Below are 21,091 nucleotides of genomic sequence, written 5' to 3' on the forward strand. Positions count from 1 at the left end.
TTTTCTAAACCTTGGTATGGTTGACTTGTGCATATTGACTGCAGCAGTGAGTCACCACAATATGTCTCAGGTCTCTTTCTCTCTAATTCCAAGGACAAGAAATCTACGCACATTTGCTCTAGGACTTTGCTGCTGTGGATATTTCCCAAATAAGCTGTCTGTATTGGCTGGGTTTTCTGCTGACTACAGTGGTTACAAGTCTGGAATTTAAATTTGATATCTTCAGCCATCTTAGAGTAAAAAAGAGGAAAAAATATTTTTTCTTTTACAGGGTAGCCATTGTCATTTAAAAAAAAGTGTTCTCAAAACTGTGTAGGCTGCTTCGGGGGCAAAAGCAGGTTCAAAGGGGCACAATACAATCAGTATAATGCTCATTAATCAACTTTGTTTGCTCGGTCTTGGAGCTAGATTCTGGTTCCCCTGGAGAAGGCTCTGGTTCTCTCATTTAGAAGGTCTCAAGCTTTTCCTCTGCCCTTTTTACTTTCTTGGATTCCTCCTACTTCCTGCTGGGATAATAGCAGTTTCCCCAGAATTATAAAGATGCAGGCAGCAGTCCCAAGCTTTTTTCCATTCTCCCACCAGAGAATATTTTACCCCTAACTTTCTTGCAGGGGGAGTTTCAATATCTTGTGGATGGGAAAGCAAGAGAGGGAGCAGCAATTGCAGTAGCAATTGCAAAGATTGCTGTCATTTAATGTTGCTACCCACTTCCACGGTTTAGTGTCTAGCTCTGCTTTGGTAAGCACAAAGGTAAAGAAGATGATCTTTAACCTACACCCAAAAAGGCACCCCTGCCCCAAATGCATACTCCAGAAATACATTGGTGATTTGTCAGTTTAGAGTAAAAAGTCCTCTGATTTACAAATGAATCAGATTTTACCGTGGATCAGACTTCAAATGACAAAAGCTATAGTCTTCTTGTTCCTCTCCATCATTTTATATATTACAACATGTCAATCTTTCCATTTTTAAATGAAGGATTTGATGTGATAAGCACATATCATGACCAAACTTAAGCAAGGAGGTTGCTAAGACCCCAAATGACTGTTCATTTGATCATTTCATCAAGGATTTCAAGATACTTCCTGCACTGACGCTGACATGCAATTGAAAAGAACAACCACATATGGTGCCCAGCATTTTGCTCAGAATATAAGACTAACACTTTATATAGACCCTGTCTGTCTGACTGCCCCTTGAGTCTCTTGTTTTTTGCAAGCTTGGTATCTAAGTCTCTTCACTCAACTGATATAATATCAATCCTTTTAATTCTTAAAATGGGAAATGGTTTGAGTGGTGAGTATTGAGAGGCTTAAACACAGGGTACAGCACTAAACTTGGAAAAGTTCCTTTCTATCCTAGTTATGGCATCGGCTCTGGGCCCTACTTGTTCCCAAAGGAAAAGGGTTATGACATCCCAGAGACTACTTTAGCTGCAGGACATGGGATGAAACATATCCAAGGTCAGGGGTGGAGAACCTTTTCATGTTGGAAGGCCACATTAATTTAGCTGTAATCAAGTAAGTCCACATTAAAGAAGCTTCAATTAGATACACTTAAAAATGTACATTATTTCCTAAAAATCTAATTATTATGTACTTAATAATTTCAAAAAATAAAAACTATTTGTTAATTTTAAAGTTAACTAACCTTAATGACTCTGTTGTGTCTGCTTTTTGTTGGAAAACATTTGAATAGTTGTTTGCAGCATGGAGGTCCACCGTTTCAGTTGATCCTCTAGATGGATATTAGCCATTTGTGACCTTAAAAGGGTCATGATTTGGGTTAGGTAGGAGAATGTAGATTCACAGTAATAAGTGGTTGAAAAGCAAGAAAGCATTTTTCCAGGCATAGGTTGCAGAAGGTGTGGGTATTCTACTGCATTTTTCAAGATTTCAGTTGGATCTTTCCTAGCATCAAACAATGGCTTTAAAATGTCATCTACTGAGAGCCCAATCAATTCCATCTGTAGTTCTTTAGGTGCCTTGGTGATATCAACTAGGTGACGCTGAAATGCTAATTTGAGTGTGGTATCATGATTCTCAAAGTCAATGAACCTTTCATTGTGTTCTCCAATGAATAGGTCTATAACAGCAGCATATTCTTCAAATGATTCGCATATATCATCTTGCTCTTCAGTGACCTTTGCAAAAATTCTCAACAAAATCCTAGCAAACTGAATTCAGGTGCTTATCAAAAAGTAATCCATCATGATCAAGTGAGCTTCATCCCAGAGATGCAGGGATGATTCAACATAGGCAAATCTATAAATGTAATTCACCACATAAATAGAAGCAAAAACAAAGACCATATGATGAAGTATAAAACCTGCACTGAGTCAGTAGTACCAGTTGATTCATCCAGAGCAATTGAATAATATATATGTTCCTTTTGAAGAGTTGCATGAAGTTGTTCTGTTAAGTTGAAAGCTAATTCATGCTGCCAATCAATTATGGTTCTCCTTGAAAGAGGCAGTTGTTTGTACTTTGAAACGTTATTGGGGTCTAACATCCTACAACTTCAACAATGCATTCTTTCACAATTTCTACATCACTGAATGGCTTCTCTTTTTTCTTGAGTATATAAGCAACTTTGTAAGTTGCTTCAGTGGCACTATTTCGAGTTCTTATTGCTGCTTAAAAGAATTTTCTTTGCTTTTGCTTTTCATCTTTTAATTTCTGCAATACAACCTTTCATACCTCTCCCTCTAATTTAAAATATTTGTGGTCCTTATGAGTGTTACAATGCCGATGAGCGTTGAATTCTTTAATGTTGATATTGCAGTATCACGAAAAAAGCAAATCATCTTATCTTAGCAGAAACATGATACTATCGCAATTCCCAATCCCCATGAAAAAATCTGTTTTCTTCCTTCAGAGTTCTCTTGGTCTTCTTTTACATGATGGGCTGTTAAGCAGGCAGAATTAAAAAATACTGTCCAGCTGTGCAACTATTCACAAATTCCACTTCAAACAGAAATGTAGTGCACCATTGTCAAAAGCTGATAACAGACTGGTGTAGTCAACCCCCATAAACTCTCACCAACCAGCCTCTGAGGTAGTGGTGACAGTCAGGTGGAGAAATTTAGAACTGAATCATGAGCGTAGCCGCTGTCAGTTTAGCCCTCATGGGTTACTAATGTTCTAATTGTGCCAGTCAATCTGGGAGGATTATTTCATTGAAACTTATTTTATTCTTTGGTATTTTAAATATATTCATTTTAAAAATAAAATGAAAATATAAAAGATGAACAAAAATGTATTAATAAAAATAAAAGGAATTGTTCTGTAAAATTTGGATCCAGTCAAAAGGCCACATTTAAGGAACTAGAAGGCCACATGTGGCCTTAGGGCCACAGGTTCCCCACCTCTAAGGCCCTTTCATCATTTCCAATCTTTTCCAGATACTCTTTAGCTGGATGGACATAAGGATGGTTGTCCTTTTGGCTGCAGCTCTCTGTACTTGTTCACCTTCTCCACAGATACAGATTGATGCAGAGGATTTATTTTGTGGTTCTTTGGGATTCCTTTGTCCAAATCCTTAGCACCTTGCCCCTTAGTGGCTTGCAAAAAAGTGTCAGCACCTGCTTTGAAAACTCTGCGGGTCTGTGGTGTGGCTATTTATGTGCTAGATACTCACCGATGCTGTGGTGTCAACCTTAAGAGTGATTTTGAAATCACCTACTTGGGTGTCCCTTTCAATAACTGAAAGAAATTAAGGAGCTAGTGTTATCTCTGAATGCTGTCATTCTGTGTGCTTAGGCAGGCCTGGCTAGTCATGGATTTATTATTGCTTTTTATTCTTTTCCAAACTTGGATCTTACTTAACAAAATTCAAAAGACATTTATCATTATAAGAATTTAACCATAACTGAAAGATGCAAAATATACAAAAATAAAAATCTTACTGGCTAGGTTAACTGTTCTCTATAGTTGAATGTCTATTCTTGAAACATTATTTATTTTAAAAATATGTATCATAATCATAAAAATACATATACACAGATTCAAAAGTCAAATAATTATATAAGACTTAGAAAACGAGGGTTGGTTCCCTTGCTCCACTCCTCTGCACTCCTGAGTTCCAGTTCTCAAATATAACTTCTTTATCTGTTTGTGTGCTTTGATCTCTGATTTTCAAGTTTCAAGATGGCTTCCTCAACTATCTGTTGATCTTATATTTAACTAGAAGCGAGGCAATCTGAAGGTGATGGAAGGCTGCATGCATGAGTGGAAGCGAGGGCTGGCAGACCACATAAAGAAGGTGAGTGGGGACTCAGATGTTTTGTTGGGTTCCTCCAAAGTCAGTGTGCATTTGTCTTCTTTCTGGGGCCCTTCAGTTTGTTCAGGAAAGAAACCTTTAATCTCATACCAGGGCCCTGGGTAGAAGGGAAGATAATATATCTTGTTGACATCTTTCTGGGGACAGAGACACACAGAGGGAGAGGGATCCATTTAGCCTGGAGACTTTCTGTGTCGTGCCTCGCCCCTTCTTATTCCCTCCCCTTTACCTGGCCCTCCTCTGTGCCTGGTGTCACAGTGTCTGGAGCAGCCCTTTTCAACTAGAGTTTTATGAGAGTATTAAGCCCTACAGGAAACGATTCGAGTGCCCATTTTCTCAGTTCTCCCAAGAATGACACATGGTTGGCACTGTTTTTAGAAGCCTACAAGAGAAGTTGATGCATTACTGAATGCCTTGGGGCATTAGGGCTTAATTTTCTCCTAATCACTAATTAAGAAGGGCTGATCTGGAGTCCTTTTGACTAAGTTTTTTCCACAGAATAAATCTCTTCCCTCCTGCTGGGACAGGAAAGGGTAGTTGCCTGGATATGTCAGATGGAGAAGAGGATCTAGAAGTCTAACTTCTTCTTACAGGCTTTCAGACACTCCTATTTGCAGTCCCCTGTCCAACTTTTTTTTTTTTTTTTTTGAGACAGAGTCTCACTCTTCTTGCCCGGGTAGAGTGAGTGCCGTGGCGTCAGCCTAGCTCACAGCAACCTCAAACTCCTGGGCTCAAGCGATCCATCTGCCTCAGCCTCCCAAGTAGCTGGGACTACAGGCATGCGCCACCATGCCCGGCTAATTTTTTTTTTCTATATATTTTTAGTTGTCCGATTAATTTCTTTGTATTTTTAGTAGAGGCGGGGTCTCGCTCTTGCTCAGGCTGGTTTCGAACTCCTGAGCTCAAACAATCCGCCCACCTCGGCCTCCCAGAGTGCTAGGATTACAGGCGTGAGCCACCGCGCCCGGCCCTGCCCAACTTTTGAAGACGTCCAGTGCCCAGGTCTTTCTGGGTTTTATAGAAAGAGTGACTGGCTTTGTATTTGCCCTCCCCTCCCTGCACTTGGTGTTCAGGTCCTCAGTTCCTTGCCACTTTTCCATCTTCCAAACATGTGTTGACATCTTTTCCACTCTTGTGTCCTCTTACATTCTCTTGATCCTTGTTTAAATCTTGATTTTATTCCTCCTGTTTCATTTTAGTGGGTTTTGTAAGAAAGTAACTTACAAGTTCCATGTGCTGTGAAACCTGAGGTCTTTAGATTTTTTCAGTTTTTATGAACATATGTAAATTTGTTCTGCTATATCTCAATAATTGTGTTTTTCAGGAATCTTGTCTTGCTTTAAAAATCACATCATAACTTATTTTAATAAAAAAAGAGATTGGAGCTAGAGAATTTAGAACTTTAAAGCAAATTTTTTTCCAATAGGGATTTCAGTAACTCTTACAGGTATAAGAATAGCAACAAAACCTAAACATCACTGGGCATATCTAGCATTTGATTATATATAGCATTTCTTCAAAAGAATGGATTTTCTCTTCCTCTCACTGTCAACACTTTCATTAACATAGAACTCATATTCATATTGTTTTAATCACCCATTTCCCCGATTATGATGATACACAAAGTAGGAAATCACACAAAGCAAGTGGCTCTTGGGCTACAGTTTCTCTTCTGTGAACTTGATCCTGCCTGTGATATCCAGTATTTGATGTGATAGTCACATCACACGTGAGGTCTCACATGCAAATATTTTTTTTGAAAAATATAAACTGGATCATCACACACCTATTGTTTTGCAACTTGCTTGTTTCTCTTCACATATTACGAGCCTCTTCCATGTCAGTACTTAAAGAGTTAACTCATTCTTTTTTTTTGCCCTAAATCACCTTCTCAGATTGTTGCTATTTTTTTCTTGCTATTCAAAGCAATGTTGTAATAAGTATGCGTTGATGAACTCCTTTGCTCCTTTGTTTACATGTTTCTGTAAGATTTTTTTCCCCAGAAGTAGAATTCTGAGCCAAAGAGTCTGTACCATTCACAGTTTGGTAGTTAAGGCCAAACTGCCTTTCAAAAAACATCTATCAATTTATGCTTTCCCACCAATTAAATGCTCACTTTTTCATTCCCTCTCCAAACTTGTAGTTATTTCCTCCTTTAAATCTTTGCCTCTCTGAGAAGTAAAATAGTACTGTCCTAGTTCACATCCTTTTATTATCAGTGAGGTGGCATCGCTCTTTGCTTTACCCCCAGTCTCCACACACAGATACTTTCCACTCATTTCTAATATGTGGTTGAGGAGTGACTTGCTCAGCCCTAAGGTTTTCAACAAGTCCTGATGCTTGTTCATTAAAGGAAGATTGTCCATGATGACAGGAATGACCCGAATAGCTTATCTTTGCTGTCTCCTGATTCTGTCACTCTTGTTGCATTTGAGAACTGTGTCAGGTCAGGGCTCAATTGCTTCCTCCCTGGTGCCTCCTTCCCTTGTGCTTTCTGAGCAGTTTGAACTCTCAGTAATAATTGTCTCTAGCTGCAGGCAGAATAACCCCTTTAGTTGACTTTCTTGTACTTTTGTCTAATCTTTGGGAATTTTCTTCTTGGTATCAGTTCCTTGTGGTAGTAACTAGAGATACACAAACTAGCTAAAATTGTCTGTGGCTTCACAGGAGAGTAGGAAAGTGAATTGGACATCTATTATGAATTTCTTCAAATTCTCTAGCCTTCACTTTTACCCCAGCCACTGCTATAGCAACCAGTTCTGTGCAGGCTTCAACCAATTTTGGGAGGTGAAAATTGACGGTACCTTACCTTGAACCTCTTGCTTCCCGTTCTGGGGCTTCTCTGAGACTGTGTCATGGATGTCAAAAAGATTCCACTTGGTAATAATGCACATGGCTTCTGGACTCATGAGAGGGTTAATACCTGGGGACAACCTTGATCAATAGAGATGGATGCTGCCAGATAACTCTTTCCTTTTCTTTCCCTCGGTGGATGGTTCTGAGATGCGTTTCATAAATAAATTTCCTATAGCAGTGGCCAATGCATCTATGGTGGGTTAAGTTATGACACTCCCAAGATGGCCATGCCCTATGCTCTGGAATCTCTACACATGTTATTTTACATGACAAAGGGGACTTCTCTGATATAACGACTTTAAGGATTTTGAGATGGTTAGGGTAGCCTGGGTTATCCAGGTGGACCTGATGTAATCACAAGGGCCATTGTAAGAAGGAGACAGTAGTGTCAGAGACAGTAGAAGATGTGAAGACAGAAGCAAAATGTTGGAGTGATGTGAGTAAGGAAGCATAAGCCAAGGAATACTGGCAGCCTCTAGAAGCTGAAAAAGCAAAAGAATGGATTCTACTTTCAGAGCCTACAGAAGAAAACAGCCCTACCAACACTCTGAGTTTAGCCCATCAGACCCATTTCAGAACACTGAATTCTGACCTTCAGAGCTATAAAACAATAAAGTTGTGTTAGTGTAAGTCACTAAGTTTGTGGTGATATGATACAGCAGTAATAGGAAACTAATAGAGCGCCCATGTTTTATTCCCCATCCCTCACTCATGCCCATTCCTTGGGATCACATTCCAAAATTAAGTGCTCATACAGAAGCCTTTGTCTCAGAGTGTGCTTTTGGGAGAACTTAGGCTAAGACAGGAAGTAATTGGAATTTTGACAATTTCTATGTTGTATTTCTCCTGAAGACCAGATATAGGACATGGCAGTTGATTCATCTTAGGTTCCACTCAAGGTGGTCATTGGCAAGGAAAGGAGACCTTATCCGAAGGATGCTGAAGTGTCCCCCATGATGAGGGATGAAGGCAGAAGCTGTAAATGGCAAGCCGGAAGTACTCTCCCATGTCAGGAGATTGAGGATGAGGTCCCTAGTGACAAGGAGGCAGTGTGTGCTGGAGTTATATTAGTCAGAGTCTAACTAGGAAAACAGAAACACCTTCAAGTGTTTACAGCAGAGGAAATTTACCATCAAGAATTGTTTATACTGGTGGCAGAAGAGCTGAGAACCAATCAAAGGATGGAGAGGTGATCCATGGACTGGGAAGAGCAAGAAGTCACTACATCCTTACGCTGGAGGGACAAGGCAAAAGGTGGTGTTCCTGAAGCCTGTGGGCTGAGGCCACTGGAATTAGAATGGGGCTTTTCAGTGGGAGACTGTCTACAGTAGCAGGAATAAATAAACTTTCTATCTGCATTCTGAACAATCATGCAAAGAAATTTGTGAGAGAACACAATTAGTTAAAACCTTTCAATCCTATCAGTGCATAGAAAACATTGTGATTGGTCCTGTTGAAGCTCTCCTCAACTGACTAGAAGTGATGAGGAAAATTCCACCCTTCTCCTTCTATATCTGTGAATGGGTTAGGGGCCAATGGTCATATGGTTTTGTTTTACTTCCTCCACTGTACGAACTGAAATGTGGAAATGGTTGACATTTGGCATCTATCATTTTGAGGCTTCAGCCATAACCCAGACTGAAAAATTCATTCCATTTTAACATTCTTTAATATTTTTACTTGGAATGATTATGTTTTCACCATGAACAGTAAAAAAGAGGGTGTAAGAGATGTGTTTAGTTACAAAGATATAAAGAAAACTTTACCAAGGCAGCCTCACCTTTTGTGATTGTTGAAATTCATATCTCTTAAATATGCACGTGTCTAGAATTCTGGAGAATCCTTGTATAAGGAACATCTGCTCTACACACTAATATAATCCTAGATAAGAATTGAAACAAGTCAACTTGAAATCAGAGTTTTCACCCTGTGCAAAAAAATGGTGTGCAGCAAGGAAGTAGATTCTCAGAAATCCCTGCTGATTTTGGAATAGAGACTATTATATGACCCTGATTGAAAGTGTATCACAGAAAGCAATGGGCACAGAAAGACCACAACTTCAAAGACTGAGGTGCTGAACATATTGAGTCTCTTCTTAAAGATGGAAAGTTGTACAATAAGAGGTGAGGAAGAAAGGAGGCTTGGGGCAGGTTAGTCAGGTCTTTGCTTTCTAGGGAGGGATTAGTAAAGCTAGGATTTGGGACATTAAAGCAGGCTTGGGACATCGGGGGGCATCAGAAAGGGGCCAGAAAGTGGAGCCAAAAACTATTCCTCAAACTAGGTGACCATACCTCAGAGACTGCATGACTCTGGGGAAGAAGAGGGAATGGCAGGAGGCTGAGGTGGTGTTCCACCCAATATTTCCCTCTACATTTAGGCAAAGGCAGCTGCTCACACTTGTTGTGCAAGGACCACCTGAAGCTTGTCCATTGTTAAAGGAAGCCATCCCAACATCTGGCGTTGAGCATTCTGGGTTGGATGGAAGAAGGTGAGGTCAGTGATGCTGGGAAAAAGAAGAATGTTCTGAGAAAACAAAAATAGTGATTCTCTAGTGGAAACATGTGAGTACTTCACCGGGATTTAGGTGTAACCCACATGCTCTTAGGTAGCCTAGTATTCTGAAGAAACAAATTTCAGATGTTAGCTTTGTTCCTATCTTCTGGGAAGGGAAACTATATGGGGTGCACTAATATGTCAGCAAATGTTATGTATAGGGATGAAAAGCTTTTGTAGGGGAGATGAGAAGCAGGGACACACACACACACACACACAAACACACACACACACACTCTTAGGGAAGAAAACAGATGAAGAGCCTCCGTGGAGAAGAATAGGGTGGTCAATGTTGCAGGGTCGTGTTGGAAGAGTATACATGGATCATGACGTGTGATGAGGTCAGTGGCTATGCAATGAGACGAACACATGGGAAAGGACCACACAGGGAAGAGCAGCGGGGTCTTGAGAATCTGCCATGGGAGCATTATCAAGGGCTTTGTGGCTCAGTCAATGCCTACCCATCCCCACCATGTGACCTGTGCCAGCAACTTGTGCAGAGGAGCCAGGGCAGCTGTCCTTCTAGTGGACATCCTGTAAGAAGTTCCCTCAGTAGCTGATGTGATGGGCTAAAGTGATGCCTGTTCACCTCTGTCTGGACCCCTTATGATGGATCTCTCCCTTATAAGTACCCAGACACTTACCAGTTCCAATATCAACCAACCCTATCTACAGAATACAAACAAAAAGAGAAATTTAAGCCCTTGATACTCAGGGGCATGTGTGGCATGGGAAAGCAAATCCTCACACTTTTACTTCGTGTGACTGAAGAGAAACAACTTGAGATTCTTCCCTAGATACGTGACATGTGGAAACATGGATGCATGTACTGTCTGCTATATGAGGACAGAATGACATTTTCTGAAGTCATCTCCCTATCCCATAACTTACATTGCCATTTTAGTAAATCCCAATTAATATTCTATAATACTTCAATTTTCATTTCTAAAGAGTACCCCAAATATGGGTGTCACCAAGACTTTTATCATTTGCATTTCTCTTTGACACTGTAGTCTTTGACATAACCTTCTTAATCTTGGTATCAGCAAATGTTACCTAGAGCTTCATAGGTGTTGCTAAAACCACATATTTTTCTCTCCCACACCCTTGCTTTTGAGGTATGATTGGTAAGTAATCTCTAAAAGACCAGGTATACAGTTTCTTGACAGAGCTTGTCCTAATTTGAATGATTCAGAAGAACAGGTTGAAAAAGTCAAAAGTTTTATAATTATTAGCAATTTATAAATGTTTGACATAATACATAGATTTAACATTGGATATAGATTTACTTTGCTGTTTTAAAAGTGCTTTCATTTACATGTATAGAAATACATTTGGCCCAACTCTGGAAAATTTACACCGAAGATATTACAAATGGCTCTGCAGTTGCTGAATTTAAGTCCTGTCTTGGGCAGGGAAGGGAGGAGGCCCAGGCTTTCCAGCACGATCTGATATAAAAAGGCAAGTAGGAATCTCTTCTGAGTGATTACACAGGGGGCTTGCTTTCTCTGCACATATTTGAGTGTCCTGTGGAAGCCTCTCAGGCTGGTGATTAGTGAAAACATTAGGGAAATACTGAGCTTGGAAAATGCCAAAAATTCTCCATATTTACTTGTTTATGTTGTTTAAGTAGATAAAGAAATTAGGCTGCTATTAGACGTAACTGGCTTGTCAATTTTAATTTGTCAAAATCGATCTCTTTTGAATTATATAAACACACACAAAGATAAACCAGTCAAAGATATTTTTAACTAATTTAAGAATCAGCTAATTTTTAGCTAATATTCTAAACTAAATGTCCCCTAAGAATGGATGTAAACTTTTAAATTAAGTCTTAAAGAGGGGGTGTGGGTCTGAAATCACAAGAAATAATTTTTTAACCCAAAATTCATCTGACTTCCTTATAAGCATTTGAGAAAAAGAATTTCTTTTTGGGAATTTCTATCTGAGACACTACTATTTTCATATTGCATCTTGCTTGTATTCTTAGACATGGTATAGCAGATTTGGTGAAGTATGAAAGGAACTAAATGTTTTAAAATTTTTTCATGGAAAATTTTTATTGAAGGGAGGGGATTTTTATTCTTAAATTGCTTTCAGATTCCCTTAAAATGTAGCTCCAAGGTTATAGAGAGAAATGAATAGGACTGGAAAATTAGAAGTGAGACCCTATTAACTTAGTTATATATAATACTACATTCTGTCCCCATGTTCAGGCACATGCGTTGCTAGCAACAAAGATCAACTCTTTTTAACTTGAGCATATAAAGACTTCACTTCAGCATAGGAAGACTTTGTAGGCAGGATGCTGGACAGCTGACAGATTCCAAGGAATTGCTGAATCGCCTTGCCTCTGGACGGACAGATCCAGAGAAGTGTCTGGAATTCACTGACTATGTCTTCTCTGGGCAATACCCTTGGAAACACTCATCCCCAATGGCTGCCATCTGTTTTTCATCCTGTTCTAGACAGATGCTGTCTCCCAGGAAAGACAGTCCAACTGGGCCGGCCTGTGTCACATGTCCCCCTTCAGGGCCCTTGAGACAGCCCCATGTGACCAGAGGAATGGGAAGAGGGATGGTCTTCCAAAGGAAAAGCTGAGGCTGTTACCAAGGGAGGGTAACCGGAGGCTGGGCCAGCATCCACGGTACTGGGGCAAAGCAGAACCACCGGACAGATTTATTTCCTGCTGCCCTTGAACCTTATCACCTGACACAAAGATAACATGAATCAGGTAGAAAGACCACACTCAGATTAAGAATCTGCTTCTTAGATATGTTTTTAATGCAATTTTTCTGATGTTTTTGTATGGATTCTTAGTGGAAAATTCTGGAAGGGAAGACACTGAGCCGATAGAAAAGAATAGATTATGAAAGTTCGATGGTCAGCAGCAATGACACCTCTTTCTTCTTTTTCAGACACATACCCCTCGTTGTTAGTAGAATTAAAAAAATCCCAAGACCTATTTACTTTTCGTCTATTTTCTCCCATAATTATAATAATGTGCACTATAATTCATGCAGATTCTTGGCAAATCTTAACAAGAGTAACTAGAAACTGGTGTAATCAACATTCTATATATACTTACCTCGACACTGGGAATTACCATATATTTAAATGTAATGACATAAATTGTTCCTATCTGATTATAGTAACATAATGAAATGGTTTCTGTAACAGATATGCATTTAATTAAAAGGATGTGTCAATTATGAGCACATAGGAAATGATTTAGATAATTAATGATATAGATAATTAATGATAAACATTGACTTTATAAATAACTTTATTTTTAATATTCCCATCCCTTCTCTACTCTATCCAGAGTCCTGAGCTTCTCTTCTTATGGGAAGAATAGTCTTGCACAATGCTTGTATTTCTTTTAGGAAAAGACTCCACAATTTGACTTACTTATAGGCAGAGGTGCATTTACTTTGATGCCAATAAAGCTTAAGTTTCTGTATCCTACACATGCATGGATCTTTTCCAAACCCCTGTGGCTAACTTTAGATTTTTGTGAAATTTTTATTAAAGAAAACCCCTCAAATTGTATTAGCTTTAGGCCCCACAAAACCTGGATCTGTCCTGCTTATAGGTTTTGTGTGTGTAACTAACCCAACATCAGCTGCCCTCTCAGACACACCCTGATTGTTTAGTATCAGCCGGATTTGGAACGTGTGCGTTAAATGGTTTTGTCAAAAAATCCAATAAACAGTAAGGATTTTGTGTGTGTGTGTGTTTTTGTTTTTTTTGTTTTTTTTTTTTTTAGTATTTCCTTAATATATGGTGGAACATGGATGGGAATCATGAAAGAGTGGGAATTCTGCATTATGAAACAGAGCATTTTGAACAAATATCATACAAGATATTGGTGTTCACTGGATTTCTTTCTTGGCCTCACTTCTATCAAGATTCTGCTTTTTCTTATTTTTTTCCCTTGCTCCCCCTTCTCTGGATCCTCTTTCTTCTTCTGTGTCTTGACAGTTGTCTTCACGTTCCTTTTCCCTTTATTATGCAATATGACATAACTCTTACCCCAGCTTGTTTGCGTCTCTGTAATAGGACCTGGCTCCTCTGATCCTTAGAAAACACTTTAGGCCAGGTGTGGTGGCTCATGCCTGTAATTCTAGTACTTTGGGAGGATCACTGGAGGCCAGGAGTTCAAGACTCGTCTGGGCACCATAGCTAGACTGTCTCTATAAAAAAATAAAATAAAATAAAAATACAGAAAAAATTAGCTGGGCATGGTGGCAAACACCTATAGTCCGAACTATTTGGGGAGGCTGAGGCAGGAGGATCACTTGACCCCAAGAGTTTGAGATTGCAGTGAGCTATGATGACACCACTGCACTCTAGCCCAGGAGACAGAATGAGACCCTGCACTCCCCCCAAAAAAAACTTTAATAAAAATCTTTTTCTCGAGTTTGTCCTCAAATCCACAAGGTTATCTCAAATCTCATTTTCCAAAAATGTGCAATGCTTGCACCAAGAAGAATTTTGGAAACTGAAATATTCTCTACTCCCATCATTCTGCATGCATGTTTTCACATTTGAACTGTACTTAATTAAAAAACACCAGGGATTGTATGATTTTCTGCCAGATTACTGTTGTCTCTCTTCATCTCCTAGCACAGTAGTAGAAACACATAGTGAGGCTCAATGAGTGTTGAGTGCTTATTGAATAAAATTGCTATTTTTATAAAAGGTAGAATATTGGTATGCACATTTTTGACAAGGCTTGAAAGAAGAAACTGCAGAAAACACCACACTGACTGGGCCTTTTCCCCAGAGGGTTCACAGAGTCTGCATAGATTAGAAGAACAGAGAAGGGGAAAGAAAGGAAAACCAATCCACACTAATATAACTATTTATAACTTAAATGATTAATAATGAAGACATTTTGAACCAATTCCAAATATTGACATTTGTGTGCCTTTATAACATTAATAAATAATGCTTTACAAGCTTTGGAATTTTCATGAAAAGATCGATTCTATACAAAAGTAATCTAAATTTTCAGAGACCTTTTTAAAAAATGTTGCATATAAGAAAATACAGTGATAGAATATGTCAAAAGAAAAAAATAGTTTTTATGATAAAGAAAAGAGCTAACAAGGCTTTTTGTTCCTCTCAGATATTCTGAATCCTACTGAATATTATCATACAGGGTATAGCAATTTTCAAAATAGCAACTGAAGAAACAAAGTATTTTTAGGCCTCTGAAATGTCCTCTACTTTCTAGGGCTCCTGCTTGTATCGAGTTTCCTTTTAATTAGTGCCAATTCTCTTCTCAGACAGGAGACATATTTACCAAAATGTGCCCTTGTTATCATCTATTATTGTTGTCTCATCCTTAGAGTTGACTTGGACCAACTCTTTGATTCAGGCTAGGAAGAATGCACTAGTCAGGGACAAAGTTTCTGACTGAAGTGCCAGATTATTCTTTCAGGTATTTCTTAAATTAGGTTTTGTCACACAGCCACTTGATTAGGATGAAAAGGTTGAAATCCATGGAGGTGTTATAATAATGTTGCTGGATGGCAGAGGTGACTTCAGGGGCTCTGTTGAAGGGATGTATAAATGGACCAACTCAGTATTTTAGTGGATCTCTTACTATCAACCATTTCCTTAAATAAGCCTATAAGACTCTAATTCAATCTTAGAGCCCAGCCTCTTTATTTCTAAGAGACAACATTAATGCCAGAATTTTCCATTACGTGGGACCCCTTTGGGTTCAGCATATATTTATAAGACAAGAGATTTAGGAGAATAAAATAGAAATTTTAAAAAATCACACATTTTTTCTTTTACATGTTCCCATGACACTATTTATTATAAATCCATCTCCCATCCCTCCTCAAAAAGTTTAGTCATCATACATTTCCTTAGCACTAGACACAAACTGAAAATCTAAATCTAAAATAATTTTAGGGACAGATTGACAGGAACTGGATTTAGTATTAGGAGACATTGTTAGTTTGGAACAATATGTTCTTTTAAAAAGTACACATGGCCCAGGACTTCTGTTAAAATTCATTTTGTAAATTAGAAAGTAAATAAAGAAAACATAAGAAAAATTTCCCTTTAGCTTGTTTTTTCTTGTTATTACAGTATTTTTTTTTTTTAAAAATGACAGCAGCCTCCATTTATCCCTTAACCTATTGATGTAACCATGGCGGTGTCATTGATTTCCAATTTCAAGGCAACCCTTATCTTGCTGCTGGAAGCTCCAGCCTATTCATTTATTATTGTGGGTACTCAGGGGAGGGAGATGCGCCCATTGATCCAGCGGTACACCAACTGGTAAATATTTAATGTTTATTCCCATCATTAAAATTATTTCAGGTTTGGATATTGGCAGTCACTCACAAGTACAGATTGGTGTAGTATGCAGTACATCATATACTCTTCAGCAGGCTATAGTTCATTTCTTCTTCGCAGATTGACTTACTTGCTGTGTAGTAGTTTTGCAGTGTTATCTTTTGCAAATTGTTCTACAATTCAGATTTGAATTTCAGTTAATCTTGATGTCTTTTGATGGAAGGATTATATAAAAGACATTCGATCCCTATTCTTTCTCAACAATTGAACATTATTAGAACTTTAACATTCTGAAGTGTACTTGAAAATTATCAACCTTTGTAATTACCACACCTGTGTTTTTCTCATGTTATTTCTTATTAGAGATCCTTTGCTGCACCAAGAGAAAGAGTCTGCTTTCAGATTTTCACCATGGCAATGAATACTTTGCTTCATGCCATTCTAGTTATTCAAATTTAAGCATTTAAATGTTGGCTTTTATTTTGTGATCGTTGGTGGTCTGCCCAGCCTCAGTCTTGGAAGCCACTGTCCTCTTTCCAGCCATCGTATACCTGCTGGCCCCTGCAGGAGATCATGAATTCCCAGAAGCATTTGAGACAATTCTTCTAGAAACTCATATGCCAATGGGCTGGCTCTGCTCAACTCGAATATTGACTTCAAGATCATGTGGCTTTTTGGCCTTTGCATTTGTTCCCGCCTTTTACCCTTGGATCTGATACTTTGCTTTCTGTCTTTTGTGCCTTTGAATCTCATTTTTTCCCAGTAGTTTTTGGCCCGGCTGTCCCTCTGGCTCTGAGTAGTAGTCACGGCCTCTACTGTTCCCATTCAAGCCTAGAGTATTCCGTCCTGGTCCCAGCCAAATACTTGATTGTTGACCCAGTTGAGTCAGAACAGTAGCCCTTTCAAGAGGAAAAATTACTGTATTGTTTAATCTTTTCTGTGTCCTTTATGACAAAATAGGTACAAGAATCCTGCTTTCTGGTGAGGAGTTCCAGGTGTTCTGTGCTATTATGGAAGTGTTTATACTTTCATTGTTTAAATTGTGAATATTAACTTTAGCTTATTTATTAAAAATTACACATCCTATTGGCTTCTCTACAAAATTAGTTCTATAATTTCTCTCATCTTTGGGGAAGCTCATGAGGGTCTGAGAGAAGTAGGGTCTCTAAACAAACTTTTGGCTAGCCGTGAAATGAACAGAAAATTGGAAAATAATCCAATATTCTACTTACATGTTTAAATAATCAAATGTGCTTTAAAAGAGGAGTATCTTTCTATATAGTTCTAATAAGGGATTTTTCCAATATACTGGAAGATAATGTCTTGTTAAAAAAAAAAATTATAGATCCTAGAGCAGACAGACTTCCTGGCTTCCAAATCTGGTTCTGTGTGATTTTGGATAATTCATTTAATCTTTTGGGCCTTGGTTTCCTCATCTCTGAATGCTAATGCTTTGAGGATAAAATGAAGTCACTTCTATGAAGTGTTTAGCATGGGGCCATGTTCATCATAAGAGCTAAATAAATGTTATTATGACATGTATGTTATATTAGAGTGCTTTCATCTAAAAGCAACAGATATCCTATCTCAAAATGGTTCAAACACTAAGGAAATTTTTTTTCGCATATAGCAGTAAGACCTGCAGTAGGCATTGGTTACCTCTCTCAGGTTGAGTCCATAGCTCAGTGATGTGGTTGAGATCCAGATTCTTTCCATCTGTGATCTATAATGCTTAGCATTAGCTTCAAGCATAGATAGTAACATGGCCACAGCAGTTTCTAGACATGACAAAATCCAGAAGGACAAGGGAGGCTATTAGTTATAGATGGAATGTTGGTGTCCTCCAAAATGCATACATTAAAACCCTACCCCCAATGTGATGATTTTGGTAGATCAGGCCTTTGGGAGGTAACTAGGATTAGATGAGGTCATAATGATAGAGGCCTCATAAATGGGATTATTGCCCTTATAAGGAGTCACAAGAGAGAATGTTCCCCCTGTCTGCTCCCCACCAGGTGAGGATAAAATGAGAAGTCAGCAGTCGGCAAGCTGGAGGAGGGCCCTCATCAGAGATTGACCATGCTGGCACTGGTCTCAGGCTTCCAGTCTCCAAAACTGTAAGAAATGCATTACTGTTGTTTATAAGCCACCCAGTCTATGATGTTTGTTATAGCAGCCCAAATTAAAATACTATTTCATCTTGCAACTTTCTGTTAGGCAGGGATGCTTTCCCTAGAAATTCTCAAGAAAATATCTTTGTACTTTGTTTTGAGTTGAGTCACATGCCCATTACTGAACCAATCACTAACAAAGGAAGTGATTGCCCTTAGACTAATCAGGTACATCTTCTGGATCTGAACATGAGGTCCGTGTTTTCTAAGGGGAGAGGTGAATTTTCCAAGATCATGCAAACAACGTTGATGGCATAAGAACTTCTTCAGGGTCTGGTGTTACGAGTAACAAAGAGTGTCTGTATCTTTGGGAGATGTGTCATATTGACATCACATCTTTCTTGCTAACAGTTAGGAAGATTTTCAAAATCCTGATTTTCATAGAATAAAGAAGTTCACTATAGAATTTTTGGTACTTGTCACATTTAAAATAGGATTGTTAGTAAAATATGGACTCTTCATTATCAGTTTTTAAATAAAATAATTACAGCAACTTAATTTGCTTGGGCATCTCACAATCTTTTGATTTAAGCCTTAATATACCCATGTAGGAAGGTAGAGCAAATATAAATGTCTTTATTTCACAGATGTAACCAGGAGTAGAAAGGTAAAGTGATTATACTTAACATCACTCTACTGACACTAATCCCAGGCCTTTTCATTTTACCATACACTATGTGTCTATTGTTTTCCTTGCTGTTCCGTCTCTTCAACCAGAGGATATGCTCTTAAAGGTAAGGGATGTATCTTCTATGTACTCTAGTGTCTAATATTTTGGAATTCAGGAAATGTATGTTGATTATAAATGATCTGATGAACTAAAACAATATTAAAAATCTTGACTTTGAATCTTTCCTTGACAGTGATACACCTCTGGACAAAGCAATTAATCTCCCACCTGGGTCAGTCTTAGAGGGTATTTATCTGTATATAAGCAAATTCATTCTCTTATGAAAAATAAAAAAAGGCAGTTTGGTTCTTATTTTCCTCTTCTTGACTTTTTGTAGCTGCTTCATAGACTTTCTTACAAATTAGACTGTATCTTAAAGACAAAAAGCCACAAAGCCATCAACACACCAGAAAACCTGAGGATTAACAAGTAAGTCAAAGATAGATATAAACGAAGCCAAAATCCAACCCAATCAAAAAAAAAAAAAAAAAGCAAAACAGAAACCATTCCCCAGAAGAAAACAGAATTATCAGCCTCCAAATAGGGCTTTTCCAGGAGAGAAGAGCACAGTCAATTAGAAATGGATCAAACTACTCTATTCAGTTCAGGAGAAGATAACAGAATCAGCATCAACAAAATCCACTATAATTAACATAATTAAGTAGTTTAGGATATATGAGACCAAATACTTTCTGGCATAAATAAATTAATCCTATTAAATTATGTTATTACAATCTAAGAATAACTTTCTAAATGAATTAGCTTGAATAGTGCTGAGTTTTCTTATGGCCTCCATCTTTGGTGCTCCGTTGATTCCACTGGAAGCACCTGTGTGGGTCAGTCTCCATCCTTGGGCTTAGTTGGAGATTCCTCAGTTAGATTCCTCCATGAATAGTCCAGGATGATGAGCCAAAGGCTAACTAGAATCTAAACCCAGATGGATAAAGATGTTTCATATGTAACTCAGACATACGTAGCTCCAACATTTATCTGCCTGGAGTCATTTAAAAAGTAGGCTAATTTTTTTTTTTTTCTGTTTTCACCTTGATGAACTAACATTCCAAAATCACATTGGTTTTATATCAGTGCTTTGATGACAACCGAGGTTAACAGTGTCATTGGGATGGAAGCTGCTGCAAAGGACTTTATAGGACTTTTTATTCTGTGGTGTGTGCTCTGCACAAATCCACAGGAAAAAAACACTGCCATAAAAATGCATATTAGCATCCAATCAGAATATGACAATTCCTAGTAATACGTGAGTAATAAAGAATAAAAATATCTTTCTAATTATTAATTAAAATAGGTAGTATAATATATATTTTATGAATGCTATTCATACACAAAAAACAAACATTGTGGTTTCTTTTGTCTTTGTGAATGAGAGAGGCTTGAGAGCTATGAAAAGCATACTGTTTCTGACATAGCACTTATGTCTGTGAATGTGATAAAAATAAGCATTTTTAAAACCAACAAGTAGGCTATTTCAATATTATGGTAACTGTTGCATATTTAAACAGATGCATACTGAATTCATGGATTATCTATCTAGTTCCTTTATTTTCTTTCCTTTTAAAAATCTGCCTGTATTTTAGTCACTTCCCCAGAGAAAACATAAATTTAAAAAGAATGAACTAATTGTGATGTCTAAATGAAATTATATTGTTTGCAATACATTTTAGGCACCTGGCCTTGTCTCCTCATTTTTTAAGGCCACTTCCGACCCTGAGAGTCATCAAATATTTTTTAGAAATTTATTTTTAATTATTATGGGCACATAATAGTTGTACATATTTATGGGGTACATGTGATGTTCTGACACAGGCATACAGGGTGCAATGATCAAATTAGGGTAACTGGTGTATCCATTAACCTCAAGCATTTATAACCAAAACCTCAAGCATTTATCATTTCTTTGTGCTAGAAACATTCTAATAACACTTTTAGTTATTTTACAATACATAATAAATGGTTGTTAACTATAGTCAACTTACTGTGCTACTTAATCTCATTCATGCTATCTAACTGTGTCTTTGTACCTAAGTTTTAATGATGTGCTGAATTATTTGTTAACCTCTTAGCTGTTTTGGTTTAATAAAGCATAACAGACCCATTTTAATGAACAGTGACTATCCCAGTTAACTGCAAATGACTCTGACAAGCTGCTTTTGTATCAGTACATTTCCATAAAATATGTCTTCATTCTAGTAGAAACCAAATTTGAGATCATAGTTTAGGT

The sequence above is a fragment of the Propithecus coquereli genome, unplaced genomic scaffold, assembly GCF_000956105.1.
Source record: "Propithecus coquereli isolate 6110/MARCELLA unplaced genomic scaffold, Pcoq_1.0 Scaffold123, whole genome shotgun sequence".
Lineage (NCBI taxonomy): Eukaryota > Metazoa > Chordata > Mammalia > Primates > Indriidae > Propithecus > Propithecus coquereli.